Source organism: Haliotis cracherodii, unplaced genomic scaffold (genome assembly GCF_022045235.1).
Source record: "Haliotis cracherodii isolate W230 unplaced genomic scaffold, xgHalCrac1.p SCAF_1, whole genome shotgun sequence".
NCBI lineage: Eukaryota > Metazoa > Mollusca > Gastropoda > Lepetellida > Haliotidae > Haliotis > Haliotis cracherodii.
Window position 1 is genome coordinate 47,857,404 of NW_027266264.1, and position 17,286 is coordinate 47,874,689.

At 39.5% G+C, this 17,286-nt stretch overlaps 1 protein-coding gene across 1 annotated transcript in view; it reads right to left on the reverse strand.

Annotated features, from left to right (window-relative positions):
* LOC139478800 (tumor necrosis factor alpha-induced protein 8-like) overlaps positions 1–12,774 on the reverse strand; it is a 30,297-nt gene extending 17,523 nt beyond the window's left edge. Inside the window, exon 1 of the mRNA XM_071261434.1 lies at positions 12,671–12,774. The gene's annotated coding sequence lies outside the window, so the exon portion shown is untranslated. The remainder of the gene's footprint in view (positions 1–12,670) is intronic.
* Positions 12,775–17,286: the final 4,512 nt, after the last annotated feature.

Genomic DNA, 17,286 nt, shown 5'->3' on the forward strand with positions numbered 1-17,286 from the left:
AAAGGTCAATTCAATGTCTCCGTTTCAAATATCGCAAAAAAGCAAACCTGGATAAGTAACAGAGAGAAATATAAGATTTCATAGACAAGATGTTTGTCTAGAGATAGGCATGCAATGAGAATTTTAAGGTTGAAATATCTTTAAATTTAAACATAAACCAAAACCTTTGATAAATGTAAACATGTTAAAAGGAGTCGCAACTCACACATCCTTAAATTAAATAAACCAGCAAAATATCCCCCTAGTTCATGTGTTTCATGATTTGGTTTCAACATTGAAGTACTCTCTTGTTGTTTTCATCATGTTGATTAGTTCTCTTTTCTTTTCGGAAAAATGTTGTTGTTTTATGTCAAAAACCTAAATTCCACAAGTACATGCAACAATTCTCACAATATCTATCTTCATACCAAGACATTTCAAAGAGTCATACCAAAAAAATCATAAATTTGTTTTGCCATCTATTCATTGATGATAGATTTCACTAAAAATGTACAATGATTATCTAAATAAATTCTTCATTAATGACGTACAGATGTTTTCATGTACTGTCCTCTTTCACAAACATACACAACTGATACTGTTTTTCATGCTGCAGATGCGTGTCTTGAGATGCTCAGAAGCTTGTTTGTCATGTTTCCACTGTATTTGACATAGGTAAATAAACTGACAACTGTCTGTAGCTGTATCATTGAGCAATACCAACACAGCCTTGTCAATGTGCCACTTAGATCCCCATGCAGATGCCCCTATATGCTACAATCACAGCTGTTCTGTACACAGGCTGGGATATTCATTTTCTGCAGACACTTTAACATCTTCACATACTGAACCTTGACATGCTCACAAATGTTTTACATGTGCTAATAATGGACTAGCTACCCCATTAAACTCCTTGCAAAGGAAACAGAAATACCAAACCATTTCAATTTCCCTTTCATCACACCCAACCAATCAACAAGTTAAAGATGAAATGTTAAAATGCCAAACATCTAAGGTCTTATCTGCAAATTTGTTTCAAAGGAAAACTGCACCAAAACAATATCATAAGAAATGAACTGAAATTCATTTGCCCATCCTGAACACATCACAAAGTCATAAAGATCAAAAGACTACAGATTTAATAATATGAACAAACATTTCATACTTCTATACCATCATAACCCAGACCTGTTCATAACCAACAAATGATATTTGAGGACAGAGCAAAAAAAGGAGAAAACTTGATGAACTGTTGGTGGTCTTGTCCATATGAGATATAGTACCTTGACCCCTGACCTCAGCGACCTACAGGAAGTCATCCATGACATCTACATGGTGTGTGACTGATTTACAGTGTGTGCTAGTTATGCTCTCCTCTGCCTCTCATCTAAGGTACACGTGTTCCTACAAGTTAATCGTGTTCCTACAAGTTAATCGGCCCTGGGTCTCACTGATGAGGAAGCAAGGTTATCCCTATCCTAGATGCCTTCCTTCGGTCGCACCATGCAGTCACAGGAAATTCCATGTGTTGTCCTGACTTACACATCATCTGGAAACACTTATTACATGTATTAGTTACTAACATTTCCACAAACTACTCCAGTTACTGTCAAAACATTTAAGTTCTTACCATGTTTACAGCAGGCTTTGCAATTAATAGGAACACATCATATAACCATGATACATGTATTTATTCACACAACTTAAAGCAATTACTTAAATGCTGTAGGCATGTGCATGATGAGTTGTAGGGTAATATACGTTGTAAGACAATACAACTTCTTTACTACAGCTAATCATAAAGTGTGGCTAATATGTAAGAGAATATCACAATATGTGTGTGTACCCTACGGATGAATGTCTGAATTTTTGTGATATCCAGAAGCTTTCTCCTTTTATTTCAATTCAGACAAAAGCGAATCCACAAATGCATCAAACGCAGACTGCAAGCATGGCACGATATGGGGTTTAAAATTACCCTCTTGGGGTTTGAAATCAACACCAGGCATTTATTCTGAATTGAACATCTCAGCTATGAGCATGTTTTTGTTTCCCCATAAAAATGGTAAGGACAAGTGACTTAACTTTCAACCTGTCTACATGTACAAAACTGAACATATTTCTTTCAAGCTATCAACCAAAAAAACAATAATCCATGTTAATGATGACCTGTTATTATTCCCAAAGTCGAGTCTGGGCAAGTTGAACCAGTTGGTAATACTGTAAGTTCCTTGATCAACGCCCTGCCACAACACACTAGCAGTCACAGGGACCACTGTACACAATGCAGTTAGCATGGTTAGGACACTAGCTTCACCACAAACCACATTTCATGATACAATCAGCACTGACAATATACAGATTACCTGCCAAGCTGTTCAACAAATAATCTCCAAGTCACCACCATGCATCAATACACAACAAAATGCTTCATACAGTATGAGTATGCATACTTACGATGCGACAATTTGAACTACTGAGTGCATGTTAAAGACACCGTCAATCGCTCCATGTTTGCCTGCTAGGCCCCCAGTGCTTGGTGAAGAGAGGGGAGGTTACTAAGTGTTGACAGCATCGTCCCCAGTGTTCATGCACACATGTTATGGAGAACAGCTGGCGGGAACGCCTCAAGGGCTTCCAACATTTGTCACATAAGAAATGTTTCACTGGTTCAAATGTAATTTTACTGCACTTCATTGGAATTCATAAGAGGAATATGCTAATCCTTTTTTTATTCTAGTGCCTGCACAGATAGAGGGTTTTACCAGACAGAGAATTTGACGTCCTGTATGCATACATACAAATGGTGAATCAACGCAAATAACTTATAAAAGGGAATAAATACTCTTTCAAACAAAATATGGCATTTCCAAACAAAATCACATTTTCTGTGTAAATACAATTTCTTTCACATATCTGTGTTGCCTTTACAAAACTCAACCATGTCAAAGGAAGTTTCCTAGTGCTCAATGAAACTGTGATGCCATTGGCTACTGACGGCTTGAATACAAGGAAGCAAAGTGTTATTTACATCCTAAAACTGAAATATCCTGATCCTTAACAAAACTTATCTGACATATTTTGTGATGATCCCTGTGCATTTCCCGATGCAGTCTGACCATACTGCGACCATTCAAACACTACAAGCCTTACTCCTCAATGAGTGAGTGAGTTTGGTTTTACGCCGCTTTTAGCAATATTCCAGCAATATCACGGCGGGGGACACCAGAAATGGGCTTCACACATTGTACCCATGTCGGGATTCGAACCCGGGTCTTCGGCGTGACGAGCAAATGCTTTAACCACTCGGCTACCCGACCGCCCCCTACTCCTCAATGAAGCATACTGCAACCATTCAAACACTTCAAGCCTTACTCCTCAATGAAGCATACTGCAACCGTTCAAACACTTCAAGCCTTACTCCTCAATGAAGCATACTGCAACCGTTCAAACACTACAAGCCTTACTCCTCAATGAAGCATACTGCGACCATTCAAACACTACAAGTCTTACTCCTCAATGAAGCATACTGCGACCGTTCAAACACTTCAAGCCTTACTCCTCAATGAAGCATACTGCGACCATTCAAACACTACAAGCCTTACTCCTCAATGAAGCATACTGCGACCATTCAAACACTACAAGCCTTACTCCTCAATGAAGCATACTGCGACCGTTCAAACACTTCAAGCCTTACTCCTCAATGAAGCATACTGCGACCGTTCAAACACTTCAAGCCTTACACCTCAATGAAGCATACTGCGACCATTCAAACACTACAAGCTTTACTCCTCAATGAAGCATACTGCGACCGTTCAAACACTTCAAGCCTTACTCCTCAATGAAGCATACTGCGACCATTCAAACACTACAAGCCTTACTCCTCAATGAAGCATACTGCGACCATTCAAACACTACAAGCCTTACTCCTCAATGAAGCATACTGCGACCGTTCAAACACTACAAGCCTTACTCCTCAATGAAGCATACTGCGACCATTCAAACACTACAAGCCTTACTCCTCAATGAAGCATACTGCGACCATTCAAACACTACAAGCCTTACTCCTCAATGAAGCATACTGCGACCATTCAAACACTACAAGCCTTACACCTCAATGAAGCATACTGCGACCATTCAAACACTACAAGCCTTACTCCTCAATGAAGCATACTGCGACCATTCAAACACTACAAGCCTTACTCCTCAATGAAGCATACTGCGACCGTTCAAACACTTCAAGCCTTACTCCTCAATGAAGCATACTGCGACCGTTCAAACACTTCAAGCCTTACACCTCAATGAAGCATACTGCGACCATTCAAACACTACAAGCCTTACTCCTCAATGAAGCATACTGCGACCGTTCAAACACTTCAAGCCTTACTCCTCAATGAAGCATACTGCGACCATTCAAACACTACAAGCCTTACTCCTCAATGAAGCATACTGCGACCGTTCAAACACTTCAAGCCTTACTCCTCAATGAAGTATACTGTGACCATTCAAACACTACAAGCCTTACTCCTCAATGAAGCATACTGCGACCATTCAAACACTACAAGCCTTACTCCTCAATGAAGCATACTGCGACCGTTCAAACACTACAAGCCTTACTCCTCAATGAAGCATACTGCGACCATTCAAACACTACAAGCCTTACTCCTCAATGAAGCATACTGCGGCCATTCAAACACTACAAGCCTTACTCCTCAATGAAGCATACTGCGACCATTCAAACACTACAAGCCTTACTCCTCAATGAAGCATACTGCGACCATTCAAACACTACAAGCCTTACTCCTCAATGAAGCATACTGCGACCATTCAAACACTACAAGCCTTACTACTCAATGAAGCATACTGCAACCGTTCAAACACTTCAAGCCTTACTCCTCAATGAAGCATACTGCGACCGTTCAAACACTTCAAGCCTTACACCTCAATGAAGCATACTGCGACCATTCAAACACTACAAGCCTTACTCCTCAATGAAGCATACTGCGACCGTTCAAACACTTCAAGCCTTACTCCTCAATGAAGTATACTGCGACCATTCAAACACTACAAGCCTTACTCCTCAATGAAGCATACTGCGACCATTCAAACACTACAAGCCTTACTCCTCAATGAAGCATACTGCGACCGTTCAAACACTACAAGCCTTACTCCTCAATGAAGCATACTGCGACCATTCAAACACTACAAGCCTTACTCCTCAATGAAGCATACTGCGACCATTCAAACACTACAAGCCTTACTCCTCAATGAAGCATACTGCGACCATTCAAACACTACAAGCCTTACTCCTCAATGAAGCATACTGCGACCATTCAAACACTACAAGCCTTACTCCTCAATGAAGCATACTGCGACCGTTCAAACACTTCAAGCCTTACTCCTCAATGAAGCATACTGCGACCGTTCAAACACTTCAAGCCTTACACCTCAATGAAGCATACTGCGACCATTCAAACACTTCAAGCCTTACTCTTCAATGAAGCATACTGCGACCGTTCAAACACTTCAAGCCTTACTCCTCAATGAAGCATACTGCGACCATTCAAACACTACAAGCCTTACTCCTCAATGAAGCATACTGCGACCGTTCAAACACTTCAAGCCTTACTCCTCAATGAAGCATACTGCGACCATTCAAACACTACAAGCCTTACTCCTCAATGAAGTATACTGCGACCATTCAAACACTACAAGCCTTACTCCTCAATGAAGCATACTGCGACCGTTCAAACACTTCAAGCCTTACTCCTCAATGAAGCATACTGCGACCATTCAAACACTACAAGCCTTACACCTCAATGAAGCATACTGCGACCGTTCAAACACTACAAGCCTTACACCTCAATGAAGCATACTGCGACCGTTCAAACACTACAAGCCTTACTCCTCAATGAAGCATAATGAAACACAAGGAGGTAATATGGATCACTGTTGATGCTCACTGTGGTACACATAAGGTATTTGTGTTCTGTTATAATTTCAGGTCACAAAGTCTACAACGAAACGTGATCAGTAGCATTTGACAACCAGCTTAATCTGAATCTCCTCCAATGCTAAAGATATATATTATCCTCTCAAGGAAGAAAAAAGTCCTGAAAGAAACAGTAAAAGGTGTCAGTCGAACACACCAGACCCTCCCATAACAACTGTCTCAAATCTCACAGCCAACAGCTTCTAGACTTGCTCAGCCATTCTCACGTTCCCTACATGAAAAGAACTTTGTCATTCATGTTCACATAATTTATGGAACATAGGCCCACTACAATAGGGGGGTTGGGGTAATAAGTTGATCTATTTGGATCATGTTGAGAACTCAAACCATGGACAAGTCAAACCAAAAATAATGTACCTGTCTTATTGACAAAAAGTTCACTTATAATGCTGTGAAAAGTCCTATATGGTTTCAAAAGAACTGGAAAAAAAAAGAAAATTAATTTCTGTCTTGTTATTTCAAAAGGTCACTATGCTCCATGTACTGACCGACAGTAAAGTATTTTCGCAGGGAGAAATATACCAATGTTCCAAGAATATTATCTTTTTCATCATTTGGGAAATTTTAGATCAGTCGATTCATAAACCAATTACACTACCATGTTAAAGACATGCCCTAGTGTCATCACTCATCAGCTGGCATGTAACGTTCAGCTGGACTGAAACCAGTCTAGTTCTACTTTGCAGTCATTATAGAAACAAAGTGCATCGAGGACCAGAGAGGGAGGGCCCTGAGTAGGGTTGGCTAGTTCAAACGTATTAAGTCTTCACTTAACGTCTTAGATAATCATACCTTTTCAGTTCCCTTTTACTCAAAAATTCATACTTGGCTCTAAACTAAAACCACAATTTAAAGGTAGACACATCAAATTTGTTTATGCATATTCTGACAGAGTATTGAATCACTACGATGTACTAGCTATTTCAGGTATTTGACAAACTTCATGATGCAGTTCAGTCATGCAATACATTTCATCATGCAAGAGCCTTTGGCATGTCACATACCCCGTTTCTTCGTAATACTTAAGCATGAAGCATTGGTCCAGGTGAGCTAAAACTTATTCTGTCATTTCCCATGTGAATGACTTACTTATCATGCTTAATCAAATAAAAAAAAAATTCAACAAATGTTACCACATCTCATGACCTACCTGATCAAGATCACACTTTATGCCATCTTTTCTCATCTCTTTCAACCAGAAACTGAGCCATGTGTTTTTGATTCACATTAGATGAGTTCACATATTGTTAAGAAATTTACCTCAAAGTTTAATTTGTTTTCCAATATCATTCAGAAGAAATTTGAGAATAACTGAGTGAGTTGCGTTTCACACCGCTTTTAACAGTATTCCAGTTATATCACAGCGTGTCAGTTTAATGTGGAAGGAAAGCCCGAAGTGATGTAGGTCTCAGACATTTACCACTTCGGTAAAACCTACAAGCACGGGTATGGTGCTGAGAAACTTGGAAACATAGTCAGGGCGCACTGGGATTCAAACCCACAATCATAGGTTCCTGGCGTGCCCAAGGGACGCAACTCTGCACATCGAATCAGAACGACTGGGTCACCCATTTGAGAAGACAATATTACTGTGCAACTGAACGGCAATAAAGGTTCAGAATCAAATCACTTCATGTTGTGTTATGAACAGAATGCATATTCAAACATTTCTTCAGTTTTCACAAGCCGATGATGTTCATCTAAATCACAGACTAGCATGTTTATGTGTAACAGATGCCAGTGCACTATACCAGGTATTTCTGTGACTAAGTGAAACATTACAGAGCATGTTATGCTTAATTAAGACATTGCGGACTCAGCAGAGTACAAATGGGTGCACTGATGTACAACGTATGAAGAGACAATTGGCCCTGGAACTAGGCGTACTCCATCAGCATTGAGCCAATCTCTAGTATGGTGTATAATTTCTACCCATCTTACAAAAAGCCTTCTGACTATCATAAGATGGAACTGCCATGACGAGTACAGGTGCTAAAAATAAATGGGTCTGCATGTTTTTCTTCAACTAGGACCTAAGGCTTACATCACCATTAGAAAAATTTCTAGAAAAATTATGCTTCTATTAACATGATGAATTCAATCCACATGAACATGAAACAAGACTTGACTAGGCAACCAAAATTTACTCCAAACCAACAATTGTGCTTCTTTAAAGATGAATGTTTTACACACACATCTTGAGGCCACCCATGAACTTAACTTCAAAAGCTGTCTTGTTAAAAAGGTGGTCGTGTCTACTACTAGCCTGCGAGAGGCAGATTTATGTATAGAAATACTATGAACAGCCTCAACACCCTACAGTACTTATAACTATGTTCTGTACTGTACATGTCTTCCTTTCATGGACAAAATAATCAGGAAAAAGGAAATGACCATAAAAGGAAATCCAATGTACCATGTTTCTGTCCATGTGCAACTACAAAAACATATGTTAAGCATCTTATTTGAGTGGCATTTTCAAATTGGCATCATCAACAAGGACAAGCTCCTTTGGATAAACAACTTCTTTTGATGCAATATTTACAGGTAGAATTTTGCTTCTTCATCAGTTAAGTAATTGCGAAATAAAGTTGTCAGAATCTTCACAAAAATGTCACCTCAATTGTACGGGTGAAATAGAAACTGTTTGTGAATACAAACTTGTCCTTGTAGATGTTCAAGGCCTTATATACTTTGAAGCCATTCAGCTGCCACATATCATTCATACAGCATGTCAAGTGAAAGTACAGAAACAAATATGCTATCAGTGATGTGTACAAGGTTGTTCCAGTGTCAGAGGAAGGACATCTTCCCAATATCCGTGAAGATCCATTGGTAGAATACTTATAGGTCTCCAGCAACCCATTCTTGTCGTAAGAGGCGACTAACGGGATCGGGCGGTCAGGCTCGCTGACTTGGTTGAAGCATGCCATCAATCCCAATTGCATGGATCAATGCTCATGATATCAATCACTGGATTGTGCGGTCCAGACTCGATTATTTACAGAACGCCGTCATATAGCTGGAATATTGCTGCGTGCGGCGTAAAGCAACAAACGAACCAAACCAAAACATCTTCCCGAGGCAAGAGGGTTAACTGACTATAAAAGTCAAGTTTTCACCCTTGCCGAACTAGGCTTGTATTATGGAGTTACATTTTAGCTGACCTAACAAGTCTATGCACAGTCCAATCAAAATCGTGAATTTGCAAAGCAATTGTGCACCGCCAACTCGGTGTCAACAGATATTTTCCAGATCTTTTCATGTTTTTAATCAAGGTGCTCATGTGACTTGATGTAAGATCCGTTTTAACACAATATAGATCTTGATTATCGATCAGATCATCTTGACTGGGTGCCGCCATTTTGTTTGACGCAAATGCAAGTGATATGAGGGGTGGAATCTGATTGGTCCATAGCAGAGGCATAGAAGGGACATAACTTGTAATAGCCACTGGTTGTGCTACAATCGAGCCCAGGAATTCCAGACTAGTTCGGCAAGGGTGGTAACTGGACTTTTAAAGTCAGTTAACTCCCTTGCCTTGGGAAGATGGAAGAAGGAGTACAGGATATAGCTATGATTTCCAGCACAGCCCAAGACTCCAAACCAGTATCTGACCATGCACGATGTGAGACTGCTAGACAGCTATCAGTACAAAAACATCAGGTAAACATCAACTAGTCATACATGGCTATGCTTGAAACAACGATGAATCAAACTGTGTTCCTGTGTGACAACATAGGTATCAGATAACAAACCATCAAATCCAGTAGTATGTGTTAATACAGTCAAATGAAGACAACCAACCAAGGGAGATAACCATGCAAGTCATCACTAAATTTGAAAGTTGTATTTACTGATCTGGTTAGTGCTACTTACCCCTAAGTATAACCTGAAATTCTACTAGCCCTAGGGTCCAGGATACCGTTAACATCAGGCAAACTAACTCAGGCAAGCAGGTTAGTGCCAATTTTCACTGCTGTAGATTAATATTGCTCTTGGTAATATTTCAGTCAAATGATGGGGGCGACACCAAGAATGTGTTTTACCCATTGTACTAATGTGAAAAATCAAAACCTGTCTTTGTCCAAGAGGCTACCCCACCATGTAGATTTAAAGGAGTAATCATGGTAATGGAATCATCAATATGGTCTCAATAAAATTATATCGATATCAGACTTGATGTAATTTCAAAATAAAACATCAATAAAAATAAATCATTTACAGTCAATGTAGAGCTTCCACAATCAGCACACATTTCAAAACTATTTTACAAAATTATTGGAACTACAAGTTCTCTCCATGTCATAATTATGAAACAAATGCTAAACACAGCATTTCGTGGTTTCTACCCTGTTGCCAGGCCCTGTACCCAGAGGAGCCTGGGTTCAGTGAGTACAGTCCACCACAACCAGCTCGGGGCTGCATCCCAACACTGGGGGTGCACATGGGAACATGGTTGTCAGTAACATGAGAATAATGGCTGTTGAGGAGAAATTATCATGTGACATACTTAAAAGGGAGGCCGTTAACTAGGTCATCTCCTGAAACAGGAAATTCATTGGGAAGCTGGAAGATTTCTGTGTACAAACATGCAGAGAAAACATTGACAAAGCTAGCTGTGCCTGCTCAGGCAGCGTTGATCAGCCATGGCAATGTGTCCTGCTGGATTCAGTGGAGTAGACTAACATCTAGTCTCTGAAATGAACACATCTTACATAAAAAAACAGTTGTTCAGTTATCTTAATAAAAATATAATAAAAAGGAGCCCAGTGACTCTCTTCATTTTCAGATAGTATCAGGGTCTGTAAGACAGACTATCAGTGGAGCAAAGCTGGTACATGTCATGTGTACAAATACTGAGCATGTATCCAGAATGTTATCTTGTCCAATGACATGTTTATCGCAACAACCACTCTGGTGAAGTCGACATTTTACTTCTTTATACCGTTAATTTGTTGGGCCATGTCTTGATGAAAACTAAACAAGTTGACCACTTCAGTTCCAACTCGGCATGAATTCAAAACTGGAGGCATCTCATCAACATGTGATCACTCAGCCTTCGACCTTGTCTAGGACTTTTGTGTCTGAGTTTGTTTATTGTTATTATTAGTTACATGGTCCTGTGCTTAATGCTATTGATAACTGACTTAAAAAGAAAGAGCTATTAACGTGCCATTTTCACTGTACAGTGCTTCAGATTGCCAAGGGCCTGGCAAGCTCCCCCACCCTCCCCCACCCCCCCCCACAAGCACATGTATATATTGTTCATTTTTGGTCCTTTGGTTTGTCCTATGTTACATTGGAAATTCTGAATTAACACTGACATGACACAGGATGATACTTTCTGTAATGTCCCTGGAAGATATGCATAATGATTTTGTTCCTGTAATATATGTTGTTGTTGTTGTTGTTTTATATTGGGATCAATTGAGTTGTACATCTTTATTCACAATGATTTATTGTATGTTAACTTGGCAAGAGTTTGAAAAGGAAATAATCAATAAAACATTGACAATCAATGATCCTAATATTAACCTTGCTATCACCTAGGTCAACTATTGGATGTGAAGTAACCCAGGCACCACATTAATTTGTCAACAGCACTTAAAGATGATTAACAACCAAGGAAGAAAGACTATATTTATACAATGTCTCACAAGCTCCATACATTAAAACAATAATGACACATTTCCTGGACTAGAAGACTTATCACAAATATCTTTCAGTTTCAGCAACATCAAACAAGTCATAATGTTGTACTTTGTATATATGTATACACTTAATTTATTTCCTTAATTTAATTTTGGTCATGATTTGGGCGTGATGTGACTATTCATTGGACCTGGACATTGGACTTGGTTAACACAGTACGTACATACACATGTACTGAACATTGCTGAACACAGTATGAGGAAGATAATCATCAATTCATTACATCACTCATCATATAAGATAATGTTTTGAGCCATAATTTCACTTTTTCTTTGGGTTTTTACTCCTTTACAAAGGTCCTGTCTGTTGGCTATTTTAAACTAATAAGTACACATATTTCAAAAATAACTGTGTTAATGTTGATTCACCAAATGATCACGTTTCAGTATACTTGTATAGCTAGCTATCACTTCTTGATCTACCCAAGGATATGTAGTGATCACAATCAGGCTTCCAAATTACACTGTAAACAATGTCCGGCTAATTCAACAACTTGTTCAATATAAATATTGCTGACCAGTTTTCGTTTACAATCAAAGGCCCTGTCAATATTCAACTTTAACACAATCGATACCACAACCCACATGTTGTCTAGTGTCTGAACGGAAGGTGGGAGTGATCGTCACACACCATATCGCACAGGGGATAAGTTCAATAACGCCCCAGTAGGCCCTGCCGATACAAGTCCGCAACAAAACCTTATATCCGGAAATATAGAAACAATAAACAACCTTAAATGAATCGTATTTCCTTACACAGAAACAACGTGAAGTTACTGTACGAATGCTTCCTTTTAAGATGTGCGAATGTCGCGGACTGAAAATATCTGTGACAGAACAGAATACAGCCTGCCGTGGCCACTATCAATCTCCCTGACACACATGCTTCGCTTGACAATCACGCTTTTACATTTAACATACACTACTACAATGTCTTTAAGGATAGACAACACATTTTACTTACTTCTTTTGTCATGTATAATCCGAAATCTTTAGGAAAGTTAAATAAACTTCAGACGTTGTTGTGTCACCAACTCGCATAAACTCTTTGCGAAGTTTCCGCAGTTCGAAGTTAGCAGGAGGTGACGTCACACGGACGAGTTCATTGTAGGTCAGGGGGTAAACATTGCAGAATTGAAGCTTGATATCGCATGGGTTGGACGGTCGATTTCACACGAAACATGAAGCACGAGACGTTGATAGATATTTTTATTTTATTTGCAAATCAGGAAGAATTCACATTAAAATGTGTCGTCTTGGCCAAAGGGGTAACATCTTAATCCACAGATATAATATCCCATTGATGCAAACTACGCCATGATGCCGGATTCTACAGCTGATTGATTGGAACAGCACTCGACAACTCACAACACCCCAAACTGCATGGCCTCGAAGCAGTTGTTTTCAAGTTTCCGTCTTTTCAGAAATGTATTAAATTTGGTGAGTTTGTTGTTGCTTAAGGATTTATTACATTACAGTGAATATGTTGATTTTTTTTAAATAATATTAAGGCAATGCATTTATCAGTGAACTGTCAATCATATATCTGCGGCTGTTTCGAGTGTAGTTATTGGAAGAGGACAGTAAGTCCATGTTCGGGGGCCAGGGTGGCCCAGTCGTCTGAAGCGCCGCGATTCGCTGTTCAGGGTTGCGTCCCTTGGGCACGCCAGAAACCAAGCTCCTTCCCAGCGCGTGACACCTTCGTTACACTCTCGCTGCGAGGAGCTTGCGCCAGAAACCTTTGATTGTGGGTTCGAATTCTGGTTCGTCCCTATTATGTTTCTAGGTTTGTCAGCACCACCCTTCACCAAAGTTGTAAACGTCTGAGACCTGCCTCACTTTTGCTTTCCTCCAACATTAAGCTGACACGCCTTGATATAACTGGAATACTGTTAAAAGCGGCGTTAGAACCAACTCACTCACTAAAGTCATGTTCATTTTATAACGTATTGGTACACGAGTGACAAGGGGTTCATATTTCAACGTCAGCATTGCAAACTAGCTAATAGAAATGCCGAATAATCATCGCATTCTCATCAACAAATCACCCAAACAGACACTCAATATAATGTGTAACCCTGCTGCTCGTCTAAGCGCAGATGAGAACATGGACGACAGTCGTTAAAGCTCCCACGGAACACCTCTAATTGCCCAACATGTTAATCTTTGGAAACGCTTCCCAAACTCAAGAAAGAAAGTGACCATCTTACTGAGTGCTAATTAACTTTACGTTGGGACAATAAATCATTGCCAGCGTTGAAATGAACAAGTCTGATCAGTCGGAGAACACTAGAACACGACGACATGGTGCTTATTGTCTCCGTATTGGGTGTGACCATTTCCCTTTACTGAAACCGTCATTTAGCTGGAATATTGCTGCGTGCGGCGTTAAACAACAAACCAACCAAATAAGTTGCTTAGATCGATGCTTATAATGTCAATCACTGGATTGTATAATCCAGACACGAGTATTTACAAACCGCCGTCATATAGCTGGAATATTCATGCTTTCAGCGTTAAACGACAAACAAGTAAAGCATAGAGAATGCAGAGATTTCTCAGAAACGAGCAGAGCAGTGATAATTTCAAGTACAATAACGATAACGATGATACTTATTTGATAATATTTGCAGACACTTAAACACCAAGGCATGCAGAAGTCTGCTCAGAATTAGCGCTGTTGATAGCATACCCATGTAGAGTCATGTTACTACATGGAGATACTAACTACCGAGCATTGCTTAACACCGGCTAGAACTAACAAGAAGACTATTGCTTGTTTACGATAAACCCAGAATACCTTGCGAGAGATTGTTAATAAATAGCTGCAGCTCCAGGAACCAGTGTCAGTATCATGCATGTCCAAGTTGCTATTCTGTCAAGACGAGAAGCGACAGTCAACTCCTAACCATAGGTTTGACTTTTCGAAACAACAGAGTTATGAGAATTGATATTTTAACATTATTTCATAGCTTGTCGACAAACATTTCAATTTGAACGCGTTTGAGACACGTGAAGTAAATTAATCTCTTAGTACCTTGAAAATGAACTAAGAACAGTAAATCATGAAATTAACGTGTCTCCATATTAATGCGAGCTTCGAACTCTGCTAAAATGCGCCATGAATTAATGAGAGTAGCAATGCCTTTGAACTAATCAGCAAACGAATCAGTATCTCGAAAATTCAACCTGGTAACACGAACTTTCAGCATACATGTAAATGCATGGGCGGATACAGCTTTTGTGAAAAGGGGGGAGGGGGTGGGGTGGGGTGGTGGGGGTGGTGGTGCACAATTAAGATCTATTTATTGTCTTTGATGGTAATTTATACAGAAATAAAAGCATAGAGAATGTATCCGCCCATGTATCCGCCCATGAAATGTATATCAATGTGTAAAATCAGTCAGGAAATTTACGTTACAATTCTTTTCCCGTCAGCTTGACAAAAAGTCACTAAGAATTTCAAAACGGCTTTAAAACGTCACATTAACTGATTATGCTATAATAAAAAGCCAAAATTAAAAACGATTTACATTGACTTTAGTTTTCTTTTATTCTTATCATTTTCAGCTACTGGGTGGTGAAATAGAGCACAAAATGTTTGGCATTTGTTATTATAATATTATAAATGGAAAAGTAATTGTAAAAATACTGAAATATTTTGGCGTTTACTGAATGGCCTAAGTGAATATTTCAGTCATTTTACAATTAGCTGTAACATATATAAGTGTTATGTACGTATGTGAATGACCCTTTTAAGGGATTCCGTGAGCTTAAATTTGCTAAAAACTCAAACGTACCCATGTGACCTCTATGGAGTCTCGACCTAATTGTTTTCTTTAAGACTGGACACTGTTTACAAACATAGAAACGCCACAACAAGCGAGAACAATGAAGGACGTCCAAATTTTCATGGGCGTGCAGAGTGACGTACAGAATACCCAGCTGAACACTTAGACGCCAGTTCATAAACCAAACGTGGTATTCCTGCCGGAACAAATAGCCTGACGAGGGTTCGACCCATTGTGAAACATTAGTGCAGGGGTATGAGTGTTATTGCACGTGAACTCCTCCAGCGGAATAACTCGTTCATAAGATCGTAACCCTAGACCTTAGCTTGTGTGTATTCCTTTCAGGAATTCAGATTAGATTCGTTATCTGATGACAAACAAGAACAAACTGATTTGACTCGGTGATTGTGGTCATATTGTGAAGTAGGTGTTGCGTGACGGCTCTGTTTGGTCGAGAGAGAATATGCCAATTAGTGTCTTGCCGAGCGACTCGAAATATACACCCTGTAATGTTTATTGTAATGTATACTTGTAGGTCTTTGTTTACTTCAGGGAGTGTGGATGTTCTTTCAGATTTCATAGATGCCGCCTCAACCTCCAGACTACACACTCACTGTACATGAAGTACCTACGTGACAATAATACGAGACATAACACCGATGTATGTATATATCATCATCATCGTCATCATCGTCATCATCATCATCATCATCATCATCTTTAAATGATAGTATTTCGAACACGAGCGGAACAGCAAATATTTACAAATGTGAAGATCAGGAATTGATGGCTCTGGAAAGCAGACGTCGAAGGACTGAAGCATTGCTATCAAACTATCCCTTGGATAAGCTTAAGTATGTACATTGAAAAATGGGAAATATTTTGAACGAATATTAATGTATAAATACAAAATGAATTTCATTTTCAATTCCATGTAAGTTACATAATGGACAGAACCGAAGTGTCTTATCGATGCCCGCTCGCCTCCCTATATTAGGCATAATTTCCAGTTCACCAGTTCTTAATATAGTAAGCATACGTCTTTCTTCTTTTCATAATATACTTAACAAGAATGGTTCTAATGTAAGCGAGGTCTTTAACAGTGAATATAATTCTAGTTTTGAAACACTCGACACTTCAGAATACCATGTTTGTGTATGACAATCTTTAGTCCTACCGTTAAATTCATTCAAGAACCATTCAGTCTCACCAACACCTTGAGCCTCCCAAACAAAACCATACCAACAAGAAAATAATATTTTTTTAATATTTCAAGTCCATGTGTTCCTCCCGACTGTTCAACTAACATATCGTAACACTGTCTGGGATATTTGTTTCGAGACATACTAAGAAATTTAAACCTGTATTTCATACATCTAATGATTGTATACAGGTATTAACGAAGCATGCAGAAGCATGCAGTGTGGCTGCTTGTACTAGTCAGGACGTATTCTGACTCTGTAGTGCCAGCCCGCTAGTCCACTGAGATACCCTGTGGTTGGTTGATTGGTCCCGTTTGTCGCCTCTTACGACAAGCATACTCGCCTTTTAGAGCAAGCATGGGTTGCTGAAGATTTATTCTGGCCCGGATATCCAGTGGCAGTTTAACATGGCTACCCACTCCGACCACACAGAATACTGACTTCGAGCCTACCACGCAGTCCTTGTCACCTGACAATATATTATATAGAGAAGTCACAGCAAACACCAGGGAGAGTTTCCGAAAACCCTTTTCATTTATCAAAATCCTCTCTAAGACAGTTTTACAGCCTACAACATACAGATACTA